The sequence below is a fragment of the Scardinius erythrophthalmus genome (genome assembly GCF_964197995.2).
Source record: "Scardinius erythrophthalmus genome assembly, chromosome: 3".
NCBI classification, from domain to species: Eukaryota; Metazoa; Chordata; class Actinopteri; order Cypriniformes; family Leuciscidae; genus Scardinius; species Scardinius erythrophthalmus.
This window is the reverse complement of record NC_138223.1, coordinates 27,891,597-27,901,504: the sequence shown is the minus strand read 5'-3', so window position 1 is coordinate 27,901,504 and position 9,908 is coordinate 27,891,597.

Sequence of the window (9,908 nt, the reverse complement as noted above, 5' to 3'; positions counted from 1 at the left end):
CATTTCCATGATAAATGAGCTAAAAGGGCAACAAACGTTCTTTTTCCTCTCCGAGGCACATGTTAGAAGGCTGGATAAAGTTTTTGGAACGCAGCAGCGCAGACGGCAAGCGCCTAGACCCTATAGTTTTTTTTTAGAGGCCTTTTTGTGGCCCTTTTTTAGCCACTTATTAGGGGTTCAAGCACTTCAGTGCTGAACACCTATTGTAATTGTTAATTTTCCCATGATGCAACATTCAGACATAAAACTGATCGGGCAGACCAAACCGTAAGTCGTGGAGACTTGAAACTTTGGGGGCTGATAGTACTCACACCGCCTACAGCGTCACCAAGGCCCGCCCCGATCGGCCTGACGGGGGCGCTACAGCGGGCAAAAGTACGAAACGGCTCATAACTCATCAACCGTGAGGCGTAGGCTCAAGTGTCTTATATCGCTGGAATCCTTGGCTCGAGGCGGACTAGATGCATGCCTCAGATTTGCTCGGCACCCTGGGAAAATTTTAGGGTATTTGGGGTTTTTCCAAAAACCTACTTTCGCGAACTAGTCCTAGGTTTTTGGCCCGACCGGAACCAAACCAGTGCGGCAAGATTCTCTGGAGTCTGATTGTCAATAATTATCAAAAAAAAGTGTAAATTTCGCTTCACGGTCCCTAAGGGCCGCCAAAATGTTCGAAGTGGGAGGAGCCCATTTTGCTTAATTGGCTATAACTCGTGAACGGAACGAGATTTTTGCACCAAACTCAGCACACGCATGTACGAGCTCATTCTGTGATCACGTGAAAAAGGGCGCAGCGACTGGCCACTTGGTGGCGCTATAACTGTTAAAAGGGTGTCAAAATGATGTATTTCTATGGAAAAAACACATGAAATGGCTGAAAGCGGCCATCTTGCTGTCTGATTTGCATACAAGCTCACAAAATCGGGCATGCGCATGCGTCACGTGATCCTGAAGAAGCTTGAAAACTTTCATGGACGTCGGGCCATTGGTGGCGCTTTAACTGTCATAAAGGTGAGAAGGCCTCTGTATTACCCTATGCAAAATGACATTTAAATGACTGAAAAATGGGGGGAAAAGAGCAGAGCTTCACCAAATTAGCTGAGCACATGCGCCATATTATTCTAAAGAAGCGTGCAAACTTTTATGGAGATCGGGCCATCAGTGGGGGTGTCACAGTTTAAAAGGTAAAAAAAAAATGCACCACATTTCCATGATAAATGAGCTAAAAGGGCAACAAACGTTCTTTTTCCTCTCCGAGGCACATGTTAGAAGACTGGATAAAGTTTTTGGAACGCAGCAGCGCAGACGGCAAGCGCCTAGACCCTATAATTTTTTTTTTAGAGGCCTTTTTGTGGCCCTTTTTTAGCCACTTATTAGGGGTTCAAGCACTTCAGTGCTGAACACCTATTGTAATTGTTAATTTTCCCATGATGCAACATTCAGACATAAAACTGATCGGGCAGACCAAACCGTAAGTCGTGGAGACTTGAAACTTTGGGGGCTGATAGTACTCACACCGCCTACAGCGTCACCAAGGCCCGCCCCGATCGGCCTGACGGGGGCGCTACAGTGGGCAAAAGTACGAAACGGCTCATAACTCATCAACCGTGAGGCGTAGGCTCAAGTGTCTTATATCGCTGGAATCCTTGGCTCGAGGCGGACTAGATGCATGCCTCTGATTTGCTCGGCACCCTGGGAAAATTTTAGGGTATTTGGGGTTTTTCCAAAAACCTACTTTCGCGAACTAGTCCTAGGTTTTTGGCCCGACCGGAACCAAACCAGTGCGGCAAGATTCTCTGGAGTCTGATTGTCAATAATTATCAAAAAAAAGTGTAAATTTCGCTTCACGGTCCCTAAGGGCCGCCAAAATGTTCGAAGTGGGAGGAGCCCATTTTGCTTAATTGGCTATAACTCGTGAACGGAACGAGATTTTTGCACCAAACTCAGCACACGCATGTACGAGCTCATTCTGTGGTCACGTGAAAAAGGGCGCAGCGACTGGCCACTTGGTGGCGCTATAACTGTTAAAAGGGTGTCAAAATGATGTATTTCTATGGAAAAAACACATGAAATGGCTGAAAGCGGCCATCTTGCTGTCTGATTTGCATACAAGCTCACAAAATCGGGCATGCGCATGCGTCACGTGATCCTGAAGAAGCTTGAAAACTTTCATGGACGTCGGGCCATTGGTGGCGCTTTAACTGTCATAAAGGTGAGAAGGCCTCTGTATTACCCTATGCAAAATGACATTTAAATGACTGAAAAATGGGGGGAAAAGAGCAGAGCTTCACCAAATTAGCTGAGCACATGCGCCATATTATTCTAAAGAAGCGTGCAAACTTTTATGGAGATCGGGCCATCAGTGGGGGTGTCACAGTTTAAAAGGTAAAAAAAAAAATGCACCACATTTCCATGATAAATGAGCTAAAAGGGCAACAAACGTTCTTTTTCCTCTCCGAGGCACATGTTAGAAGGCTGGATAAAGTTTTTGGAACGCAGCAGCGCAGACGGCAAGCGCCTAGACCCTATAGTTTTTTTTTAGAGGCCTTTTTGTGGCCCTTTTTTAGCCACTTATTAGGGGTTCAAGCACTTCAGTGCTGAACACCTATTGTAATTGTTAATTTTCCCATGATGCAACATTCAGACATAAAACTGATCGGGCAGACCAAACCGTAAGTCGTGGAGACTTGAAACTTTGGGGGCTGATAGTACTCACACCGCCTACAGCGTCACCAAGGCCCGCCCCGATCGGCCTGACGGGGGCGCTACAGCGGGCAAAAGTACGAAACGGCTCATAACTCATCAACCGTGAGGCGTAGGCTCAAGTGTCTTATATCGCTGGAATCCTTGGCTCGAGGCGGACTAGATGCATGCCTCGGATTTGCTCGGCACCCTGGGAAAATTTTAGGGTATTTGGGGTTTTTCCAAAAACCTACTTTCGCGAACTAGTCCTAGGTTTTTGGCCCGACCGGAACCAAACCAGTGCGGCAAGATTCTCTGGAGTCTGATTGTCAATAATTATCAAAAAAAAGTGTAAATTTCGCTTCACGGTCCCTAAGGGCCGCCAAAATGTTCGAAGTAGGAGGAGCCCATTTTGCTTAATTGGCTATGACTCGTGAACGGAACGAGATTTTTGCACCAAACTCAGCACACGCATGTACGAGCTCATTCTGTGGTCACGTGAAAAAGGGCGCAGCGACTGGCCACTTGGTGGCGCTATAACTGTTAAAAGGGTGTCAAAATGATGTATTTCTATGGAAAAAACACATGAAATGGCTGAAAGCGGCCATCTTGCTGTCTGATTTGCATACAAGCTCACAAAATCGGGCATGCGCATGCGTCACGTGATCCTGAAGAAGCTTGAAAACTTTCATGGACGTCGGGCCATTGGTGGCGCTTTAACTGTCATAAAGGTGAGAAGGCCTCTGTATTACCCTATGCAAAATGACATTTAAATGACTGAAAAATGGGGGGAAAAGAGCAGAGCTTCACCAAATTAGCTGAGCACATGCGCCATATTATTCTAAAGAAGCGTGCAAACTTTTATGGAGATCGGGCCATCAGTGGGGGTGTCACAGTTTAAAAGGTAAAAAAAAAAATGCACCACATTTCCATGATAAATGAGCTAAAAGGGCAACAAACGTTCTTTTTCCTCTCCGAGGCACATGTTAGAAGGCTGGATAAAGTTTTTGGAACGCAGCAGCGCAGACGGCAAGCGCCTAGACCCTATAGTTTTTTTTTAGAGGCCTTTTTGTGGCCCTTTTTTAGCCACTTATTAGGGGTTCAAGCACTTCAGTGCTGAACACCTATTGTAATTGTTAATTTTCCCATGATGCAACATTCAGACATAAAACTGATCGGGCAGACCAAACCGTAAGTCGTGGAGACTTGAAACTTTGGGGGCTGATAGTACTCACACCGCCTACAGCGTCACCAAGGCCCGCCCCGATCGGCCTGACGGGGGCGCTACAGCGGGCAAAAGTACGAAACGGCTCATAACTCATCAACCGTGAGGCGTAGGCTCAAGTGTCTTATATCGCTGGAATCCTTGGCTCGAGGCGGACTAGATGCATGCCTCGGATTTGCTCGGCACCCTGGGAAAATTTTAGGGTATTTGGGGTTTTTCCAAAAACCTACTTTCGCGAACTAGTCCTAGGTTTTTGGCCCGACCGGAACCAAACCAGTGCGGCAAGATTCTCTGGAGTCTGATTGTCAATAATTATCAAAAAAAAGTGTAAATTTCGCTTCACGGTCCCTAAGGGCCGCCAAAATGTTCGAAGTGGGAGGAGCCCATTTTGCTTAATTGGCTATAACTCGTGAACGGAACGAGATTTTTGCACCAAACTCAGCACACGCATGTACGAGCTCATTCTGTGGTCACGTGAAAAAGGGCGCAGCGACTGGCCACTTGGTGGCGCTATAACTGTTAAAAGGGTGTCAAAATGATGTATTTCTATGGAAAAAACACATGAAATGGCTGAAAGCGGCCATCTTGCTGTCTGATTTGCATACAAGCTCACAAAATCGGGCATGCGCATGCGTCACGTGATCCTGAAGAAGCTTGAAAACTTTCATGGACGTCGGGCCATTGGTGGCGCTTTAACTGTCATAAAGGTGAGAAGGCCTCTGTATTACCCTATGCAAAATGACATTTAAATGACTGAAAAATGGGGGGAAAAGAGCAGAGCTTCACCAAATTAGCTGAGCACATGCGCCATATTATTCTAAAGAAGCGTGCAAACTTTTATGGAGATCGGGCCATCAGTGGGGGTGTCACAGTTTAAAAGGTAAAAAAAAAAATGCACCACATTTCCATGATAAATGAGCTAAAAGGGCAACAAACGTTCTTTTTCCTCTCCGAGGCACATGTTAGAAGACTGGATAAAATTTTTGGAACGCAGCAGCGCAGACGGCAAGCGCCTAGACCCTATAATTTTTTTTTAGAGGCCTTTTTGTGGCCCTTTTTTAGCCACTTATTAGGGGTTCAAGCACTTCAGTGCTGAACACCTATTGTAATTGTTAATTTTCCCATGATGCAACATTCAGACATAAAACTGATCGGGCAGACCAAACCGTAAGTCGTGGAGACTTGAAACTTTGGGGGCTGATAGTACTCACACCGCCTACAGCGTCACCAAGGCCCGCCCCGATCGGCCTGACGGGGGCGCTACAGCGGGCAAAAGTACGAAACGGCTCATAACTCATCAACCGTGAGGCGTAGGCTCAAGTGTCTTATATCGCTGGAATCCTTGGCTCGAGGCGGACTAGATGCATGCCTCTGATTTGCTCGGCACCCTGGGAAAATTTTAGGGTATTTGGGGTTTTTCCAAAAACCTACTTTCGCGAACTAGTCCTAGGTTTTTGGCCCGACCGGAACCAAACCAGTGCGGCAAGATTCTCTGGAGTCTGATTGTCAATAATTATCAAAAAAAAGTGTAAATTTCGCTTCACGGTCCCTAAGGGCCGCCAAAATGTTCGAAGTGGGAGGAGCCCATTTTGCTTAATTGGCTATAACTCGTGAACGGAACGAGATTTTTGCACCAAACTCAGCACACGCATGTACGAGCTCATTCTGTGGTCACGTGAAAAAGGGCGCAGCGACTGGCCACTTGGTGGCGCTATAACTGTTAAAAGGGTGTCAAAATGATGTATTTCTATGGAAAAAACACATGAAATGGCTGAAAGCGGCCATCTTGCTGTCTGATTTGCATACAAGCTCACAAAATCGGGCATGCGCATGCGTCACGTGATCCTGAAGAAGCTTGAAAACTTTCATGGACGTCGGGCCATTGGTGGCGCTTTAACTGTCATAAAGGTGAGAAGGCCTCTGTATTACCCTATGCAAAATGACATTTAAATGACTGAAAAATGGGGGGAAAAGAGCAGAGCTTCACCAAATTAGCTGAGCACATGCGCCATATTATTCTAAAGAAGCGTGCAAACTTTTATGGAGATCGGGCCATCAGTGGGGGTGTCACAGTTTAAAAGGTAAAAAAAAAATGCACCACATTTCCATGATAAATGAGCTAAAAGGGCAACAAACGTTCTTTTTCCTCTCCGAGGCACATGTTAGAAGGCTGGATAAAGTTTTTGGAACGCAGCAGCGCAGACGGCAAGCGCCTAGACCCTATAGTTTTTTTTTAGAGGCCTTTTTGTGGCCCTTTTTTAGCCACTTATTAGGGGTTCAAGCACTTCAGTGCTGAACACCTATTGTAATTGTTAATTTTCCCATGATGCAACATTCAGACATAAAACTGATCGGGCAGACCAAACCGTAAGTCGTGGAGACTTGAAACTTTGGGGGCTGATAGTACTCACACCGCCTAAGGCCCGCCCCGATCGGCCTGACGGGGGCGCTACAGCGGGCAAAAGTACGAAACGGCTCATAACTCATCAACCGTGAGGCGTAGGCTCAAGTGTCTTATATCGCTGGAATCCTTGGCTCGAGGCGGACTAGATGCATGCCTCGGATTTGCTCGGCACCCTGGGAAAATTTTAGGGTATTTGGGGTTTTTCCAAAAACCTACTTTCGCGAACTAGTCCTAGGTTTTTGGCCCGACCGGAACCAAACCAGTGCGGCAAGATTCTCTGGAGTCTGATTGTCAATAATTATCAAAAAAAAGTGTAAATTTCGCTTCACGGTCCCTAAGGGCCGCCAAAATGTTCGAAGTGGGAGGAGCCCATTTTGCTTAATTGGCTATAACTCGTGAACGGAACGAGATTTTTGCACCAAACTCAGCACACGCATGTATGAGCTCATTCTGTGGTCACGTGAAAAAGGGCGCAGCGACTGGCCACTTGGTGGCGCTATAACTGTTAAAAGGGTGTCAAAATGATGTATTTCTATGGAAAAAACACATGAAATGGCTGAAAGCGGCCATCTTGCTGTCTGATTTGCATACAAGCTCACAAAATCGGGCATGCGCATGCGTCACGTGATCCTGAAGAAGCTTGAAAACTTTCATGGACGTCGGGCCATTGGTGGCGCTTTAACTGTCATAAAGGTGAGAAGGCCTCTGTATTACCCTATGCAAAATGACATTTAAATGACTGAAAAATGGGGGGAAAAGAGCAGAGCTTCACCAAATTAGCTGAGCACATGCGCCATATTATTCTAAAGAAGCGTGCAAACTTTTATGGAGATCGGGCCATCAGTGGGGGTGTCACAGTTTAAAAGGTAAAAAAAAAAATGCACCACATTTCCATGATAAATGAGCTAAAAGGGCAACAAACGTTCTTTTTCCTCTCCGAGGCACATGTTAGAAGACTGGATAAAGTTTTTGGAACGCAGCAGCGCAGACGGCAAGCGCCTAGACCCTATAATTTTTTTTTTAGAGGCCTTTTTGTGGCCCTTTTTTAGCCACTTATTAGGGGTTCAAGCACTTCAGTGCTGAACACCTATTGTAATTGTTAATTTTCCCATGATGCAACATTCAGACATAAAACTGATCGGGCAGACCAAACCGTAAGTCGTGGAGACTTGAAACTTTGGGGGCTGATAGTACTCACACCGCCTACAGCGTCACCAAGGCCCGCCCCGATCGGCCTGACGGGGGCGCTACAGCGGGCAAAAGTACGAAACGGCTCATAACTCATCAACCGTGAGGCGTAGGCTCAAGTGTCTTATATCGCTGGAATCCTTGGCTCGAGGCGGACTAGATGCATGCCTCTGATTTGCTCGGCACCCTGGGAAAATTTTAGGGTATTTGGGGTTTTTCCAAAAACCTACTTTCGCGAACTAGTCCTAGGTTTTTGGCCCGACCGGAACCAAACCAGTGCGGCAAGATTCTCTGGAGTCTGATTGTCAATAATTATCAAAAAAAAGTGTAAATTTCGCTTCACGGTCCCTAAGGGCCGCCAAAATGTTCGAAGTGGGAGGAGCCCATTTTGCTTAATTGGCTATAACTCGTGAACGGAACGAGATTTTTGCACCAAACTCAGCACACGCATGTACGAGCTCATTCTGTGGTCACGTGAAAAAGGGCGCAGCGACTGGCCACTTGGTGGCGCTATAACTGTTAAAAGGGTGTCAAAATGATGTATTTCTATGGAAAAAACACATGAAATGGCTGAAAGCGGCCATCTTGCTGTCTGATTTGCATACAAGCTCACAAAATCGGGCATGCGCATGCGTCACGTGATCCTGAAGAAGCTTGAAAACTTTCATGGACGTCGGGCCATTGGTGGCGCTTTAACTGTCATAAAGGTGAGAAGGCCTCTGTATTACCCTATGCAAAATGACATTTAAATGACTGAAAAATGGGGGGAAAAGAGCAGAGCTTCACCAAATTAGCTGAGCACATGCGCCATATTATTCTAAAGAAGCGTGCAAACTTTTATGGAGATCGGGCCATCAGTGGGGGTGTCACAGTTTAAAAGGTAAAAAAAAAAATGCACCACATTTCCATGATAAATGAGCTAAAAGGGCAACAAACGTTCTTTTTCCTCTCCGAGGCACATGTTAGAAGGCTGGATAAAGTTTTTGGAACGCAGCAGCGCAGACGGCAAGCGCCTAGACCCTATAGTTTTTTTTTAGAGGCCTTTTTGTGGCCCTTTTTTAGCCACTTATTAGGGGTTCAAGCACTTCAGTGCTGAACACCTATTGTAATTGTTAATTTTCCCATGATGCAACATTCAGACATAAAACTGATCGGGCAGACCAAACCGTAAGTCGTGGAGACTTGAAACTTTGGGGGCTGATAGTACTCACACCGCCTACAGCGTCACCAAGGCCCGCCCCGATCGGCCTGACGGGGGCGCTACAGCGGGCAAAAGTACGAAACGGCTCATAACTCATCAACCGTGAGGCGTAGGCTCAAGTGTCTTATATCGCTGGAATCCTTGGCTTGAGGCGGACTAGATGCATGCCTCTGATTTGCTCGGCACCCTGGGAAAATTTTAGGGTATTTGGGGTTTTTCCAAAAACCTACTTTCGCGAACTAGTCCTAGGTTTTTGGCCCGACCGGAACCAAACCAGTGCGGCAAGATTCTCTGGAGTCTGATTGTCAATAATTATCAAAAAAAAGTGTAAATTTCGCTTCACGGTCCCTAAGGGCCGCCAAAATGTTCGAAGTGGGAGGAGCCCATTTTGCTTAATTGGCTATAACTCGTGAACGGAACGAGATTTTTGCACCAAACTCAGCACACGCATGTACGAGCTCATTCTGTGGTCACGTGAAAAAGGGCGCAGCGACTGGCCACTTGGTGGCGCTATGGTGTCAAAATGATGTATTTCTATGGAAAAAACACATGAAATGGCTGAAAGCGGCCATCTTGCTGTCTGATTTGCATACAAGCTCACAAAATCGGGCATGCGCATGCGTCACGTGATCCTGAAGAAGCTTGAAAACTTTCATGGACGTCGGGCCATTGGTGGCGCTTTAACTGTCATAAAGGTGAGAAGGCCTCTGTATTACCCTATGCAAAATGACATTTAAATGACTGAAAAATGGGGGGAAAAGAGCAGAGCTTCACCAAATTAGCTGAGCACATGCGCCATATTATTCTAAAGAAGCGTGCAAACTTTTATGGAGATCGGGCCATCAGTGGGGGTGTCACAGTTTAAAAGGTAAAAAAAAAAATGCACCACATTTCCATGATAAATGAGCTAAAAGGGCAACAAACGTTCTTTTTCCTCTCCGAGGCACATGTTAGAAGGCTGGATAAAGTTTTTGGAACGCAGCAGCGCAGACAGCAAGCGCCTAGACCCTATAGGTTTTTTTTAGAGGCCTTTTTGTGGCCCTTTTTTAGCCACTTATTAGGGGTTCAAGCACTTCAGTGCTGAACACCTATTGTAATTGTTAATTTTCCCATGATGCAACATTCAGACATAAAACTGATCGGGCAGACCAAACCGTAAGTCGTGGAGACTTGAAACTTTGGGGGCTGATAGTACTCACACCGCCTACAGC